At 32.2% G+C, this 15,747-nt stretch overlaps 1 pseudogene; it reads left to right on the forward strand.

Moving 5' to 3' along the window:
- Window positions 1–2,837: 2,837 nt before the first annotated feature.
- LOC123738358 (adrenocorticotropic hormone receptor-like) lies at window positions 2,838–4,394 on the forward strand (annotated as a pseudogene).
- The last annotated feature ends 11,353 nt before the right edge of the window (window positions 4,395–15,747 follow it).

Below are 15,747 nucleotides of genomic sequence, written 5' to 3' on the forward strand. Positions count from 1 at the left end.
GCTCTGCAAGGAAGAAGCCTCTGCTCCAAAACCGCCATTAAAAAAAAGCCAGACTACGGTTTGCAACTGCACATGGGGACAAAGATCGTACTTTTAGGAGAAATGTCCTCTGGTCTGATGAAACAGCCTTAGGCCTATATATCACAATGGCAAGGCCTTAGGCCTATATATCACGATGTCAAGGCCTTAGGCCTATATATCACGATGGCAAGGCCTATATATCACGATGGCAAGGCCTGTATATCACGATGGCAAGGCCTTAGGCCTGTATATCACGATGGCAAGGCCTTAGGCCTATATATCACGATGGCAAGGCCTTAGGCCTGTATATCACGCGATGTCAAGGCCTTAGGCCTGTATATCACGATGGCAAGGCCTTAGGCCTATATATCACGATGTCAAGGCCTTAGGCCTGTATATCACGATGTCAAGGCCTTAGGCCTGTATATCACGATGGCAAGGCCTCAGGCCTATATATCACGATGGCAAGGCCTCAGGCCTGTATATCACGATGGCAAGGCCTGTATATCACGATGGCAAGGCCTTAGGCCTATATATCACGATGGCAAGGCCTCAGGCCTGTATATCACGATGGCAAGGCCTCAGGCCTGTATATCACGATGGCAAGGCCTCAGGCCTGTATATCACGATGGCAAGGCCTGTATATCACGATGGCAAGGCCTTAGGCCTATATATCACGATGGCAAGGCCTATATATCACGATGGCAAGGCCTTAGGCCTATATATCACTATGGCAAGGCCTTAGGCCCATATATCACGATGGCAAGGCCTGTATATCACGATTGCAAGGCCTTAGGCCTGTATATCACGATGGCAAGGCCTTAGGCCTGTATATCACGATGGCAAGGCCTTAGGCCTATATCACGATGGCAAGGCCTGTATATCACGATGGCAAGGCCTTAGGCCTATATATCACGATGGCAAGGCCTTAGGCGTATATATCGCTATGGCAAGGCCTTAGGCCTATATATCACGATGGCAAGGCCTGTATATCACGATTGCAAGGCCTTAGGCCTGTATATCACGATGGCAAGGCCTTAGGCCTGTATATCACGATGGCAAGGCCTTAGGCCTATATATCACGATGGCAAGGCCTGTATATCACGATGGCAAGGCCTTAGGCCTATATATCACGATGGCAAGGCCTTAGGCGTATATATCACGATGGCAAGGCCTGTATATCACGATGGCAAGGCCTTAGGCCTGTATATCACGATGGCCTTAGGCCTATATATCACGATGGCAAGGCCTCAGGCCTGTATATCACGATGGCAAGGCCTTAGGCCTGTATATCACGATGGCAAGGCCTGTATATCACAATGGCAAGGCCTTAGGCCTATATATCACGATGGCAAGGCCTATATATCACGATGGCAAGGCCTTAGGCCTATATATCACGATGGCAAGGCCTGTATATCACGATTGCAAGGCCTTAGGCCTGTATATCACGATGGCAAGGCCTTAGGCCTGTATATCACGATGGCAAGGCCTTAGGCCTATATATCACGATGGCAAGGCCTTAGGCCTGTATATCACGATGGCAAGGCCTTAGGCCTATATATCACGATGGCAAGGCCTTAGGCGTATATATCACTATGGCAAGGCCTTAGGCCTATATATCACGATGGCAAGGCCTGTATATCACGATGGCAAGGCCTTAGGCCTATATATCACGATGGCAAGGCCTTAGGCCTGTATATCACGATGGCAAGGCCTATATATCACGATGGCAAGGCCTATATATCACGATGTCAAGGCCTTAGGCCTATATATCACGATGGCAAGGCCTTAGGCCTATATATCACGATGGCAAGGCCTATATATCACGATGGCAAGGCATATGAACTAACAGGTTATAGAGCAAACAACACAATTATCACAACACATATGCTGTAATATGTTTTTCTTTGGAGTGGAGGAGTCTTGGCTTCCCCACACGTGCACATACACTACATACACTACATACATACACACATAACAAACACACGCGTACACACACACACACACACACACACACACACACCACACACCACACACACACACCACACACACACACACACACACACACACACACACACACACACACACACCACACACACACACACACCACACACACACACACACACACCACACACACACACACACACACACACACACACACCACACACACACACACACACACACACACACACACACACACACACACACACACACACACACACACACACACACACACACACACAGGCCTTAGGCCTGTATATCACGATGGCAAGGCCTTAGGCCTGTATATCACGATGTCCTGGCCATTATCTCATCTTGTGTTCAATTAAATTTGATGTAATTTCTTTCATGTTTTTGTTCTTTCCACAGGTGGGTGTCATCTCCTCCTCTCCAGAATCATCTCCTCCTCTCTAGAATCATCTCCTCCTCTCTAGAATCATCTCCTCCTCTCTAGAATCATCTCCTCCTCTCTAGAATCATCTCCTCCTCTCCAGAATCATCTCCTCCTCTCTAGAATCATCTCCTCCTCTCTAGAATCATCTCCTCCTCTCTAGAATCATCTCCTCCTCTCTAGAATCATCTCCTCCTCTCCAGAATCATCTCCTCCTCTCCAGAATCATCTCCTCCTCTCTAGAATCATCTCCTCCTCTCTAGAATCATCTCCTCCTCTCTAGAATCATCTCCTCCTCTCTAGAATCATCTCCTCCTCTCCAGAATCATCTCCTCCTCTCCAGAATCATCTCCTCCTCTCCAGAATCATCTCCTCCTCTCTAGAATCATCTCCTCCTCTCCAGAATCATCTCCTCCTCTCCAGAATCATCTCCTCCTCTCCAGAATCATCTCCTCCTCTCCAGAATCATCTCCTCCTCTCTAGAATCATCTCCTCCTCTCCAGAATCATCTCCTCATCTCCAGAATCATCTCCTCCTCTCCAGAGTACCTGGTCTACTAACGTGATCCATCACAACCCAACCACCACCCAGCAGGTCCATTCAGAGTGCCATCACACTGCTGAGGAGACAGTACCACCAACTGTCTGAATTAAAGATGAAACGCCCTGTTCTGATCTGATCTGGACGTTACTCTGAAACACCCTGTTCTGATCTGATCTGGACGTTACTCTGAAAAACTCTGATCTGATTTATTCTGGACGTTACTCTGAAACACCCTGATCTGATCTGCTGTTGGACGTTGCTCTGACACTGTCTGTGGTCTCCATGATGAATGATGGCTCAGCTCTCCCGTCCAACCACACAGACTGCCAGGTGGTGAAGGTCCCCCACCTGGTGTTCTTTGTGTTGGGTATGGTGTCTCTCGGTGAGAACCTATTGGTGGTGTTGGCCGTGGTGCGCAACAAGAACCTCCACTCCCCGATGTACATGTTTATCTGTAGCCTGGCCACGTTCAACACCGTCTCCTCCCTCTGCAAGACCTGGGAGACCCTGATGATGGTGTTCAGCGACGTCGGCCAACTGGACTCCCGAGGGGACTCCGTCCGGAGGGTCGACGACGTCATAGACGCGCTGCTCTGCATGTCCTTTATTGGTTGTATCTGTAGCTTCCTGGCCATCGCTGTGGACCGCTACGTCACCATCTTCCACGCGCTGCGCTACCACAACATCATGACCATGAGGCGAGCCGTCGCCGCCCTGGCGGGGATCTGGGCGCTTTGCGGCGTCGCCGGGGCGGTCATGGTGGCGTTCTGCGACGCCGCGGTCATCAAGATCTTTTTCATCGTGCTCTTCCTCGTCTCGCTGCTCCTCATCCTCTTCCTCTACGTCCACATGTTCCTGTTGGCTCGGTCCCACGCCAGGAAGATTGCAGCGCTGCCCGGGAGTGCCACGCCTCACCGCAGCCTCCGGGGGCTCTCACGCTCACCATGCTGTTCGGTGTGTTCGTGGTGTGCTGGGCACCTTTCTTCCTCCATCTCCTCCTCCTCATGGTGTGCGTAGAGAACCCTTACTGTGAGTGCTACCGTTCTCTGTTCCAGCTGAATTTGGTTCTGCTGATGAGTCACGCCGCCGTAGACCCGGCCATCTACGCCTTCCGCAGCGCAGAGCTACGACACACCTTCAGGAAGATGCTGCTCTGCTCAGACTCACCGTTCTGCTACAAGGTCAAAGCTCTGTTCCAATGAAGGGCTTTGGCTGGACCCTAATTCCCTAGATAATGCACAACTTTCCACCAGTGTGTGGGCCTTGGTTAAAGGTAGGGCACTATATGGGGTATAGGGCCTTGGTTAAAGGTAGGGCACTATATGGGGAATAGGGCCTTGGTTAAAGGTAGGGCACTATATGGGGTATAGGGCCTTGGTTAAAGGTAGGGCACTATATGGGGAATAGGGCCTTGGTTAAAGGTAGGGCACTATATGGGGAATAGGGCCTTGGTTAAAGGTAGTGGACTATATGGGGAATAGGGCCTTGGTTAAAGGTAGTGGACTATATGGGGAATAGGGCCTTGGTTAAAGGTAGGGCACTATATGGGGTATAGGGCCTTGGTTAAAGGTAGGGCACTATATGGGGAATAGGGCCTTGGTTAAAGGTAGGGCACTATATGGGGAATAGGGCCTTGGTTAAAGGTAGGGCACTATATGGGGAATAGGGCCTTGGTTAAAGGTAGGGCACTATATGGGGAATAGGGCCTTGGTTAAAGGTAGGGCACTATATGGGGAATAGGGCCTTGGTTAAAGGTAGTGGACTATATGGGGAATAGGGCCTTGGTTAAAGGTAGGGCACTATATGGGGAATAGGGCCTTGGTTAAAGGTAGGGCACTATATGGGGAATAGGGCCTTGGTTAATGGTAGGGCACTATATGGGGAATAGGGCCTTGGTTAATGGTAGGGCACTATATGGGGAATAGGGCCTTGGTTAAAGGTAGGGCACTATATGGGGAATAGGGCCTTGGTTAAAGGTAGGGCACTATATGGGGAATAGGGCCTTGGTTAATGGTAGGGCACTATATGGGGAATAGGGCCTTGGTTAAAGGTGGTAAATAAATAAATAAATAAATGTTATACTTGGACAATAAGGCATTTTATTTACGTGTGCAGAGAACATCGGTACAGAAATCCACAGTACATACAGGAAACATTATATTTCATGGAGTTCACCATGTCAGTCATGTCAACAATTAATTTCCATAAAGTCCACAATTTTGTAATTCACACTGTCTGTACGGGGAAATGAGGATGGTTTGTGAACTGTACATTTAACTTTATACAGAATAGATAACTACTGTATATTATACAGTATGTATAACTATATACAGAATAGATAACTACTGTATATTATACAGTATGTATAACTATATACAGAATAGATAAGTACTGTATATTATACAGTATGTATAACTATATACAGAATAGATAAGTACTGTATATTATACAGTATGTATAACTATATACAGAATAGATAAGTACTGTATATTATACAGTACGTATAACTATATACAGAATAGATAAGTACTGTATATTATACAGTATGTATAACTATATACAGAATAGATAAGTACTGTATATTATACAGTATGTATAACTATATACAGAATAGATAACTACTGTATATTATACAGTATGTATAACTATATACAGAATAGATAACTACTGTATATTATACAGTACATATAACTATATACAGAATAGATAAGTACTGTATATTATACAGTATGTATAACTATATACAGAATAGATAAGTACTGTATATTATACAGTATGTATAACTATATACAGAATAGATAAGTACTGTATATTATACAGTATGTATAACTATATACAGAATAGATAACTACTGTATATTATACAGTATGTATAACTATATACAGAATAGATAAGTACTGTATATTATACAGTATGTATAACTATATACAGAATAGATAAGTACTGTATATTATACAGTATGTATAACTATATACAGAATAGATAAGTACTGTATATTATACAGTATGTATAACTATATACAGAATAGATAAGTACTGTATATTATACAGTATGTATAACTATATACAGAATAGATAAGTACTGTATATTATACAGTATGTATAACTATATACAGAATAGATAAGTACTGTATATTATACAGTATGTATAACTATATACAGAATAGATAAGTACTGTATATTATACAGTATGTATAACTATATACAGAATAGATAAGTACTGTATATTATACAGTATGTATAACTATATACAGAATAGATAAGTACTGTATATTATACAGTATGTATAACTATATACAGAATAGATAAGTACTGTATATTATACAGTATGTATAACTATATACAGAATAGATAAGTACTGTATATTATACAGTATGTATAACTATATACAGAATAGATAAGTACTGTATATTATACAGTATGTATAACTATATACAGAATAGATAAGTACTGTATATTATACAGTATGTATAACTATATACAGAATAGATAAGTACTGTATATTATACAGTATGTATAACTATATACAGAATAGATAAGTACTGTATATTATACAGTATGTATAACTATATACAGAATAGATAAGTACTGTATATTATACAGTATGTATAACTATATACAGAATAGATAAGTACTGTATATTATACAGTATGTATAACTATATACAGAATAGATAAGTACTGTATATTATACAGTATGTATAACTATATACAGAATAGATAAGTACTGTATATTATACAGTATGTATAACTATATACAGAATAGATAAGTACTGTATATTATACAGTATGTATAACTATATACAGAATAGATAAGTACTGTATATTATACAGTATGTATAACTATATACAGAATAGATAAGTACTGTATATTATACAGTATGTATAACTATATACAGAATAGATAAGTACTGTATATTATACAGTATGTATAACTATATACAGAATAGATAAGTACTGTATATTATACAGTATGTATAACTATATACAGAATAGATAAGTACTGTATATTATACAGTATGTATAACTATATACAGAATAGATAAGTACTGTATATTATACAGTATGTATAACTATATACAGAATAGATAAGTACTGTATATTATACAGTATGTATAACTATATACAGAATAGATAAGTACTGTATATTATACAGTATGTATAACTATATACAGAATAGATAAGTACTGTATATTATACAGTATGTATAACTATATACAGAATAGATAAGTACTGTATATTATACAGTATGTATAACTATATACAGAATAGATAACTACTGTATATTATACAGTATGTATAACTATATACAGAATAGATAAGTACTGTATATTATACAGTATGTATAACTATATACAGAATAGATAACTACTGTATATTATACAGTATGTATAACTATATACAGAATAGATAAGTACTGTATATTATACAGTATGTATAACTATATACAGAATAGATAAGTACTGTATATTATACAGTAATGTATAACTATATACAGAATAGATAAGTACTGTATATTATACAGTATGTATAACTATATACAGAATAGATAAGTACTGTATATTATACAGTATGTATAACTATATACAGAATAGATAAGTACTGTATATTATACAGTATGTATAACTATATACAGAATAGATAAGTACTGTATATTATACAGTATGTATAACTATATACAGAATAGATAAGTACTGTATATTATACAGTATGTAGATAAGTACTGTATATTATACAGTATGTATAACTATATACAGAATAGATAAGTACTGTATATTATACAGTATGTATAACTATATACAGAATAGATAAGTACTGTATATTATACAGTATGTATAACTGTATATTATACAGTATGTATAACTATATACAGAATAGATAAGTACTGTATATTATACAGTATGTATAACTATATACAGAATAGATAAGTACTGTATATTATACAGTATGTATAACTATATACAGAATAGATAAGTACTGTATATTATACAGTATGTATAACTATATACAGAATAGATAAGTACTGTATATTATACAGTATGTATAACTATATACAGAATAGATAAGTACTGTATATTATACAGTATGTATAACTATATACAGAATAGATAAGTACTGTATATTATACAGTATGTATAACTATATACAGAATAGATAAGTACTGTATATTATACAGTATGTATAACTATATACAGAATAGATAAGTACTGTATATTATACTGTATGTATAACTATATACAGAATAGATAAGTACTGTATATTATACAGTATGTATAACTATATACAGAATAGATAAGTACTGTATATTATACAGTATGTATAACTATATACAGAATAGATAAGTACTGTATATTATACAGTATGTATAACTATATACAGAATAGATAACTACTGTATATTATACAGTATGTATAACTATATACAGAATAGATAAGTACTGTATATTATACAATACATTTAACTATATACAGAAGAGATAAGTACTGTATATTATACAGTATGTATAACTATATACAGAATAGATAAGTACTGTATATTATACAGTATGTATAACTATATACAGAATAGATAAGTACTGTATATTATATAGTATGTAAAACTATATACAGAATAGATAACTACTGTATATTATACAGTATGTATAACTATATACAGAATAGATAACTACTGTATATTATACAGTACATTTAACTTTATACAGAATAGATAACTACTGTATATTATACAGTATGTATAACTATATACAGAATAGATAAGTACTGTATATTATACAGTATGTATAACTATATACAGAATAGATAAGTACTGTATATTATACAGTATGTATAACTATATACAGAATAGATAACTACTGTATATTATACAGTATGTATAACTATATACAGAATAGATAAGTACTGTATATTATACAGTATGTATAACTATATACAGAATAGATAAGTACTGTATATTATACAATACATTTAACTATATACAGAATAGATAAGTACTGTATATTATACAGTATGTATAACTATATACAGAATAGATAAGTACTGTATATTATACAGTATGTATAACTATATACAGAATAGATAAGTACTGTATATTATACAGTATGTATAACTATATACAGAATAGATAAGTACTGTATATTATACAGTATGTATAACTATATACAGAATAGATAAGTACTGTATATTATACAGTATGTATAACTATATACAGAATAGATAAGTACTGTATATTATACAGTATGTATAACTATATACAGAATAGATAAGTACTGTATGTTATACAGTATGTATAACTATATACAGAATAGATAACTACTGTATATTATACTGTATGTATAACTATATACAGAATAGATAAGTACTGTATATTATACAGTATGTATAACTATATACAGAATAGATAAGTACTGTATATTATACAGTATGTATAACTATATACAGAATAGATAAGTACTGTATATTATACAATACATTTAACTATATACAGAATAGATAAGTACTGTATATTATACTGTATGTATAACTATATACAGAATAGATAAGTACTGTATATTATACAATACATTTAACTATATACAGAATAGATAAGTACTGTATATTATACAGTATGTATAACTATATACAGAATAGATAAGTACTGTATATTATACATTATGTATAACTATATACAGAATAGATAAGTACTGTATATTATACAGTATGTATAACTATATACAGAATAGATAAGTACTGTATATTATACATTATGTATAACTATATACAGAATAGATAAGTACTGTATATTATACAGTATGTATAACTATATACAGAATAGATAACTACTGTATATTATACTGTATGTATAACTATATACAGAATAGATAAGTACTGTATATTATACAGTATGTATAACTATATACAGAATAGATAAGTACTGTATATTATACAGTATGTATAACTATATACAGAATAGATAAGTACTGTATATTATACAATACATTTAACTATATACAGAATAGATAAGTACTGTATATTATACTGTATGTATAACTATATACAGAATAGATAAGTACTGTATATTATACAATACATTTAACTATATACAGAATAGATAAGTACTGTATATTATACAGTATGTATAACTATATACAGAATAGATAAGTACTGTATATTATACATTATGTATAACTATATACAGAATAGATAAGTACTGTATATTATACAGTATGTATAACTATATACAGAATAGATAAGTACTGTATATTATACATTATGTATAACTATATACAGAATAGATAAGTACTGTATATTATACAGTATGTATAACTATATACAGAATAGATAACTACTGTATATTATACTGTATGTATAACTATATACAGAATAGATAAGTACTGTATATTATACAGTATGTATAACTATATACAGAATAGATAAGTACTGTATATTATACAATACATTTAACTATATACAGAATAGATAAGTACTGTATATTATACTGTATGTATAACTATATACAGAATAGATAAGTACTGTATATTATACAATACATTAAACTATATACAGAATAGATAAGTACTGTATATTATACAGTATGTATAACTATATACAGAATAGATAAGTACTGTATATTATACAGTATGTATAACTATATACAGAATAGATAAGTACTGTATATTATACAGTATGTATAACTATATACAGAATAGATAACTACTGTATATTATACAGTATGCATAACTATATACAGAATAGATAAGTACTGTATATTATACAGTATGTATAACTATATACAGAATAGATAAGCACTGTATATTATACAGTATGTATAACTATATACAGAATAGATAAGTACTGTATATTATACAGTATGTATAACTATATACAGAATAGATAAGTACTGTATATTATACTGTATGTATAACTATATACAGAATAGGTAACTACTGTATATTATACAGTATGTATAACTATATACAGAATAGATAAGTACTGTATATTATACAGTATGTTTAACTATATACAGAATAGATAACTACTGTATATTATACAGTATGTATAACTATATACAGAATAGATAACTACTGTATATTATACAGTATGTATAACTATATACAGAATAGATAACTACTGTATATTATACAGTATGTATAACTATATACAGAATAGATAACTACTGTATATTATACAGTATGTATACTATATACAGAATAGATAAGTACTGTATATTATACTGTATGTATAACTATATACAGAATAGGTAACTACTGTATATTATACAGTATGTATAACTATATACAGAATAGGTAACTACTGTATATTATACAGTATGTATAACTATATACAGAATAGATAAGTACTGTATATTATACAGTATGTATAACTATATACAGAATAGATAAGTACTGTATATTATACAGTATGTATAACTATATACAGAATAGATAAGTACTGTATATTATACAGTATGTATAACTATATACAGAATAGATAACTACTGTATATTATACAGTATGTATAACTATATACAGAATAGATAACTACTGTATATTATACAGTATGTATAACTATATACAGAAGAGATAACTACTGTATATTATACAGTATGTATAACTATATACAGAATAGATAAGTACTGTATATTATACAGTATGTATAACTATATACAGAATAGATAACTACTGTATATTATACAGTATGTATAACTATATACAGAATAGATAACTACTGTATATTATACAGTATGTATAACTTTATACAGAATAGATAACTACTGTATATTATACAGTATGTATAACTATATACAGAATAGATAACTACTGTATATTATACAGTATGTATAACTATATACAGAATAGATAACTACTGTATATTATACAGTATGTATAACTATATACAGAATAGATAAGTACTGTATATTATACAGTACGTGTAACTATATACAGAATAGATAAGTACTGTATATTATACAGTATGTGTAACTATATACAGAATAGATAACTACTGTATATTATACAGTATGTATAACTATATACAGAATAGATAAGTACTGTATATTATACAGTATGTATAACTATATACAGAATAGATAAGTACTGTATATTATACAGTATGTATAACTATATACAGAATAGATAAGTACTGTATATTATACAGTATGTATAACTATATACAGAATAGATAAGTACTGTATATTATACAGTATGTATAACTATATACAGAATAGATAAGTACTGTATATTATACAGTATGTATAACTATATACAGAATAGATAAGTACTGTATATTATACAGTATGTATAACTATATACAGAATAGATAAGTACTGTATATTATACAGTATGTATAACTATATACAGAATAGATAAGTACTGTATATTATACAGTATGTATAACTATATACAGAATAGATAAGTACTGTATATTATACAGTATGTATAACTATATACAGAATAGATAAGTACTGTATATTATACAGTATGTATAACTATATACAGAATAGATAAGTACTGTATATTATACAGTATGTATAACTATATACAGAATAGATAAGTACTGTATATTATACTGTATGTATAACTATATACAGAATAGATAAGTACTGTATATTATACAGTATGTATAACTATATACAGAATAGATAAGTACTGTATATTATACAGTATGTATAACTATATACAGAATAGATAAGTACTGTATATTATACAGTATGTATAACTATATACAGAATAGATAAGTACTGTATATTATACAGTATGTATAACTATATACAGAATAGATAAGTACTGTATATTATACAGTATGTATAACTATATACAGAATAGATAAGTACTGTATATTATACAGTATGTATAACTATATACAGAATAGATAAGTACTGTATATTATACAGTATGTATAACTATATACAGAATAGATAAGTACTGTATATTATACAGTATGTATAACTATATACAGAATAGATAAGTACTGTATATTATACAGTATGTATAACTATATACAGAATAGATAAGTACTGTATATTATACAGTATGTATAACTATATACAGAATAGATAAGTACTGTATATTATACAGTATGTATAACTATATACAGAATAGATAAGTACTGTATATTATACAGTATGTATAACTATATACAGAATAGATAAGTACTGTATATTATACAGTATGTATAACTATATACAGAATAGATAAGTACTGTATATTATACAGTATGTATAACTATATACAGAATAGATAAGTACTGTATATTATACAGTATGTATAACTATATACAGAATAGATAAGTACTGTATATTATACAGTATGTATAACTATATACAGAATAGATAAGTACTGTATATTATACAGTATGTATAACTATATACAGAATAGATAAGTACTGTATATTATACAGTATGTATAACTATATACAGAATAGATAAGTACTGTATATTATACAGTATGTATAACTATATACAGAATAGATAAGTACTGTATATTATACAGTATGTATAACTATATACAGAATAGATAAGTACTGTATATTATACAGTATGTATAACTATATACAGAATAGATAAGTACTGTATATTATACAGTATGTATAACTATATACAGAATAGATAAGTACTGTATATTATACAGTATGTATAACTATATACAGAATAGATAAGTACTGTATATTATACAGTATGTATAACTATATACAGAATAGATAAGTACTGTATATTATACAGTATGTATAACTATATACAGAATAGATAACTACTGTATATTATACAGTATGTATAACTATATACAGAATAGATAAGTACTGTATATTATACAGTATGTATAACTATATACAGAATAGATAAGTACTGTATATTATACAGTATGTATAACTATATACAGAATAGATAAGTACTGTATATTATACAGTATGTATAACTATATACAGAATAGATAACTACTGTATATTATACAGTATGTATAACTATATACAGAATAGATAAGTACTGTATATTATACAGTATGTATAACTATATACAGAATAGATAAGTACTGTATATTATACAGTATGTATAACTATATACAGAATAGATAAGTACTGTATATTATACAGTATGTATAACTATATACAGAATAGATAAGTACTGTATATTATACAGTATGTATAACTATATACAGAATAGGTAACTACTGTATATTATACTGTATGTATAACTATATACAGAATAGGTAAGTACTGTATATTATACAGTATGTATAACTATATACAGAATAGATAAGTACTGTATATTATACAGTATGTATAACTATATACAGAATAGATAAGTACTGTATATTATACAATACATTTAACTATATACAGAATAGATAAGTACTGTATATTATACAGTATGTATAACTATATACAGAATAGATAAGTACTGTATATTATACAGTATGTATAACTATATACAGAATAGATAAGTACTGTATATTATACAGTATGTATAACTATATACAGAATAGATAAGTACTGTATATTATACAGTATGTATAACTATATACAGAATAGATAAGTACTGTATATTATACAGTATGTATAACTATATACAGAATAGATAAGTACTGTATATTATACAGTATGTATAACTATATACAGAATAGATAACTACTGTATATTATACAGTATGTATAACTATATACAGAATAGATAAGTACTGTATATTATACAGTATGTATAACTATATACAGAATAGATAAGTACTGTATATTATACAGTATGTATAACTATATACAGAATAGATAACTACTGTATATTATACAGTATGTATAACTATATACAGAATAGATAAGTACTGTATATTATACAGTATGTATAACTATATACAGAATAGATAAGTACTGTATATTATACTGTATGTAACTACAGTGCGTTCAGAAAGTATTCAGACTCTTTCCCTTTTTCCACATGATGTTACGTTACATCCTTATTCTAAAATGTATTAAATGTTTTTCCTCATCAATCTACACACATTACCCCATAATGACAAAGCAAAACAGGTTTTTTGAAATGTTTGCACATTTATAACAAATAAAAAAACGAAATACCTTATTTACATAAGTGTTCAGACCCTTGGCTATGAGACTTGAAATTGAGCTCAGGTGCATTTGGAAAGCCATACACCTGTCTATATAAGGTCTCATAGTTGACAGTGCATGTCAGAGCAAAAACCAGGTCGAAGGGAATTGTCCGTAGAGCTCCGAGACAGGATTGTGTTGAGGCACATGTCTGGGGAAAGGGTATCAAAAAATGTCTGCAACATTGAAGGTCCCCAAGAACACAGTGGCCTACATCATTCTTAAATGGAAGGAGTTTGGAACCACCAAGACTCTCCTTAGAGCTGGCCGCCCGGCCAAACTGAGCAAGCGGGGAGAAAGGTTCCCAGGTGTCCCCTGTAAACCACAGAAGAGTCTCACAATGTCAACCTATATTTTAAGAAAGCGAGACCACCATCTGCTGGCGGCGCACAGGCTGGTAGCACTGCGGCAGGCTGGTGGCACGGCAGGCTGGTATCCTCGGCGGGACTGTGAATAGACTACATCACATGTGTGAGTTCCACTGGAAGTTCACATATTTATTGAGGACTTGTGGTAAAGTTGGATTGGTTTTTATTAGAGGACTTGTGGTAAAGTTGGATTGGTGTATTTATTAAGGACTTGTGGTTGGACGTGGTAAAGTGGGATTGGTTATTTATTAAGGACTTGTGGTTGGACGTGGTAAAGTGGGATTGGTGTGTGGTTCTGCAACAGGGCAGACATGAATAAGCAGGTTGCAGAACATAGAAGGTAAAGGTGATCATGATA

Source organism: Salmo salar, unplaced genomic scaffold (assembly GCF_905237065.1).
Source record: "Salmo salar unplaced genomic scaffold, Ssal_v3.1, whole genome shotgun sequence".
NCBI classification, from domain to species: Eukaryota; Metazoa; Chordata; class Actinopteri; order Salmoniformes; family Salmonidae; genus Salmo; species Salmo salar.